The 4,549-nt window shown below is 41.3% G+C and overlaps 1 pseudogene; it reads right to left on the reverse strand.

Annotated features, from left to right (window-relative positions):
* Positions 1-1,291: 1,291 nt before the first annotated feature.
* Positions 1,292-1,694, reverse strand: LOC110285073 (biogenesis of lysosome-related organelles complex 1 subunit 1 pseudogene; annotated as a pseudogene).
* Positions 1,695-4,549: the final 2,855 nt, after the last annotated feature.

Genomic DNA, 4,549 nt, shown 5'->3' on the forward strand with positions numbered 1-4,549 from the left:
TTTTATCAAGTTATTAGATTAATATTAATAATTTAGAATGATCATCATCATTTTAAATAGTTGCATGCTGTGTAGCTGTGTACTCTTGCTTACTTACTGGTTATCAGATAGTGGATTCATTTCTAATTATTTCATCTTCTAAACAACACAGCAATAACAAGACAAATTCCTCTATGATTTTGTATTTCACAAAATAATGACTCCTGAAAAGAGGTAGAATACATATCAGTATTTATTTAATTGAATTGTGAGAAAAACTTTAGGATAGTAGCGCTGGTTAAAAAAAAAAAAAAGAGGCCAGGTGATGTAGGTTTGCTCGGTTTGAGAAAACATCCCAGAATAACATGGCTTAATTTTGCATTCACATCTATACCAGACACACTATTTGCACTTCTGTTGGACAGTAATCTATAAGTCATCATGCAAGCTAACAATGTCTGGTATAGCAGAGCTATTGTCTGGGAGATTTAACTATTCTCTGGGAGCCCGCATCCGACAGTGCTCCAGGGTAGTGTCTGAAGGATCGGCAATCCATTTGTTCTTATTTCCAAATCCTGGGTAATTTTTCCTGAGACATATTTGCTGTTATACTTTGATATATTGAAAATGAATATGGAATAATAAAGCCTGGGGTCTGGAGTGAGAACTCCACTTGGAAGAATGGCGGGCGTGTAGCATCTCATGTGGACTGTGAAGAGAACCATCAAGAGCTTTGTTACATTTGTTGACCCTGAATTTCCAACTAAGCTATAACCTCCTCACAGGCGCGTATTGCATCTGAAATTTCTCCTATATTTGTTATACTAGTTAAACGGTTTTATTGAAATGACCAGTTTGAACTAAATTAGAAGCAATTTCAATATTTAGAATGTGTTGGGCTGATTTTTTTTTTTAATGATGATGGCTGTGGATTTCCTCTATACATAAATTTTTGAACTGTTTCAGAGACCACTCACTGAGCATTATAGAATAGGAAAGCACTCTCTTATGTGCGTGCTTGAGATCTAGATAGTGATGTGTGCTTGTGACCTCAGCACTTGAGAGGCAGAGAGGGGCGTGGGGAAGCAGAAGGTCTCAAGGCCATTCAGAACTAGCTAAAAAGACTATCTCATTAAAACCCCAAACAAAATATCAATGTATTAAATACATAAAAGAATGATCAGTATTTGGTCTGGAGTATTGGGCTACATGCCCTGGTATTCTTTTTTTTTTTTGAATGGAAGCTTGTGTTTTTATTCATGGCTCACCAGTTTCCCTCCTGTGTAGGAGGGTGAAGTAAGAGGGGTGGGGTTTAGTCTAGGATGGTGGCAGACTGCAGCTGCCCTTTGTAGACGTATTAGAGCGCGGTGGCAATGGTGCGCATGTCCAGCTCGATGCTCCTAGCCCAGTTCTCCACATCCCCAATTTCCTTAAGTGCCTGGTTGAAGTTCTCCACCATCCCTATCCACTGGCCTGTCTGCTTGGCAAACTGGGCAGCCTGGACCTGTAGGGTCTTCACCTCATGGTCCAGCTTTCTCTGGTTCATGTAGGCCTGGGCCACATCCACGTTGAGGTGATCCACCAATGCTTCGGTCAGGCAGGTCACTGCAGCGATAGCTTCTCTCCTCTTCTCTTGCAGCTCCTTACGTTCGTTCTGCTTGGCTTGGTGTTCTTTGAGCAGGCGGGACAACATGGTCGAGTCTGGCTGGGTGTGGGCACGGCGGGCCCCTCCCTAGGGCTGCGGGAACTGGACTATGCCTTGGCTCACCCAGAAGGCGTCATGTGATTCATGCTCTAGTATTCTTAAGAGAACATCAGCCATCAATTTTCTATTGTCCTCGCAGTCAACCCTAACCCAGCACTCTCCCCCAGTTCCTGGGAGAAATGAAGTTATGTGCCAATTTTCTATCTTCATGCTTTTCCCTCCAGTTTTGTCTTAATCTTGGCTTTAAAATGAATCATGACTGGTTTACTGGAGTGAACCAACACTGTTATCATAGCTTGCCAACCTTTTCTTGGCTGCAGCCAAAAGAAATCTAGCTGAAGGCTGCTTTTCATGTTGCAGCCTGATATGTAGCAGCACTCACCAGTGCCTGGGACCCATCACTCATTTCTAGTTAGTATTCCCTCTAAGGTGTTCACCTGGGTCATTTGGCACTTCGTTCTTCCAATTTGTTTCCAGTTAGATAAACAATGACAAGAAATATCTTAAACAACAACAACAACAACACAAATTGTTTTAGGGACATCACCGTTGCTGTCAGAAGTTTTTCTTTCTGTCCCATAGGAACAAAGCCACTGAATAGGACAAGTGACTGGCTAGATTGTTCTATCTTGTTTGTCTGCCTCTTGAATCTTATGGAGGAATTAAGTAGAAGGCTGAAGAAAATTTTCCATAGGTTTTGATAGGCATCTCTGCTTTGGACATAGTAACAGTGTCGTCAGTAGTCTTCTTTTAACATTAAACATTTTGTGGGATAATTCCTCATATGCCTTAGGGAGGGTATGCGACTCCTTTTAAATTAAAGCAAGATCACATGGTGAAATCGACTAGCTTCATCGAGCCCTTCTTCCAGAAACCACCTTAAAGGAGAATTGTAAATGTTTCAAGGTTTATTTTAGAGCATTATTAAAAAGAAAAGGATGCTCTATGTGTATTCCTCTGAGATCAATATAGATTGAAGCCAATATATGCAATCATCTTTTCATTTCTGTGTGCAACAAAGAAGCCTGAAATTATATGGGATATCCTCCTCTGTTGGCCCTCATCCACATACTGCTACATACTGGACTGACCAGGGAGAAAGCTGATTGGATATTTCAGCATTTCAAATTAAAAGGTAAATGCAATATCTGCACTCAAACGACTTGGGAGTTTGGTATGAAAGACACAATTTTGGAAGAATAAAAATCATAGAACCTTACCAGTGTCTTCCTGTGGAAAATAAAGAAGAGGATTCTGTGATTGCAGAAAAAGCACGGAGTTCACCAGAGGGTGAGGTATGAGTCCGAGAGGGACCTGCCTCCCTCAGATTCCCTCAGGCGTGTGTACCCTTGAGGTTATCTCTCTCTTGAATGCCCTGCTTTTCCTAGTACCCTGGAGAAGCTGAGAAACCATGAGGGGTGTGACATACCATTGTTTGACCTCAATGGAAAGAACTTTATTTATTGAATTATGAGGAAAAAAATTGGCCTGTGTGTGTGTGTGTGTGTGTGTGTGTGTGTGTGTGTGTGACCATCTACTGGAGCATGGGGAAACTACCTGTGGTTTTGTTTCTGTCCTTTCTTTTGACAATTTAATAATGTGTTTTAGTCAAATCTAGCCTCCCTCTACTCACTGCCAATTCCTCCTCTGTCTCCCCACACACTTTCCCCCCTCAACCTTATGTGCTTTACAATAAGTAAGTAAGAATGGAAGCAAACAAACAAACAAAAACAACAACAAGCCACTTAGTGTTGCCTGTATGTGCTTGGATGTGGGATCATTTTCTGGACCATGGCTAATTTGTCAGTGCCAAATCCCGGACAAAACGTATTTCCCCTTCCCCAGTAAACATCCACTGTCAATATCTTCTCAATTAAGGGTGGGTGGATTGGACTTCATGGGCCACTTACTGACAAGGCTAGAACTTTGTCTGGTTTGACCTTGTGCTGGTCTCATGCATACTCTCATAACCACTTTGAGTTCATGTGTGTAATGAATGTTCCTAATTGATTTTGTTTTTTTGATGTGAACATTTAATTTTAAACCACGTGCTTCTATGACATATGCATTTTAAGTCCCCATGTAACTATTTACAGTTGCATAGCTAAGTGTCTTTAAAAAGTCATATTAAGTCCTTCTTCCTTCAGCTCTGTGTCTAAACAGGATTACCACGGGTGCTGTCTCACTGAGGTGAGAGACAGAATTAAGACTGTTCTCTCAGCTCTGTGCTTAGATAGTATAGTCATGAGTCCTGTCTCATGGAGCTAGACAATCTCTAGTCATGGTGCCTAGAAGCCAAAGAAACATACATCTTTGCTCTATAGAATACTCTGTCTGGCTTCCTTTCCCTGGTTTTGAGTATTGGATTGGTCTATGACTCTGCCTGCTCCCATATTATAGGGCCATGGAAATTCTTACTTCTGCCTCCACCTCCTACACACCCAGGAGAAGAAAGGAAGATATGAGGTTTCTTATTTCTACATTTCCCTTGCCATATAGCTTGATGGTCTGTTTGGCCGTCTTTAGATTAGCTCACAGATTCCAGGTCCTGTTGTAGAGGCAGGGTAAGCAACTGTGATTAAGCTCTGTGAATAGAACACTTGGATCATACAGGAGAGACCATTACTATGGATCTGGTGAATGTAAACACATCACAGAGCCTTCAAAGTCTTGTCTTCTGTGAGTACATCACATAGCCTTTCAGAACTAGCTTCCTATAAGTATAAGAAATAGCCTTCCAGAACTTATCTCTTATAAGTATATCATATAGCCTTCCAAGACTTGTCTCCTATAAGCACAAGAGAGCCTTCCAGGACCTACCAACAGCAAGATCATCACATAACCTAGAACCAAAGCACTTCTTCT

This window comes from Mus caroli, unplaced genomic scaffold (genome assembly GCF_978045245.1).
Source record: "Mus caroli unplaced genomic scaffold, Mus_caroli_1 scaffold_19, whole genome shotgun sequence".
Classification (NCBI taxonomy): domain Eukaryota; kingdom Metazoa; phylum Chordata; class Mammalia; order Rodentia; family Muridae; genus Mus; species Mus caroli.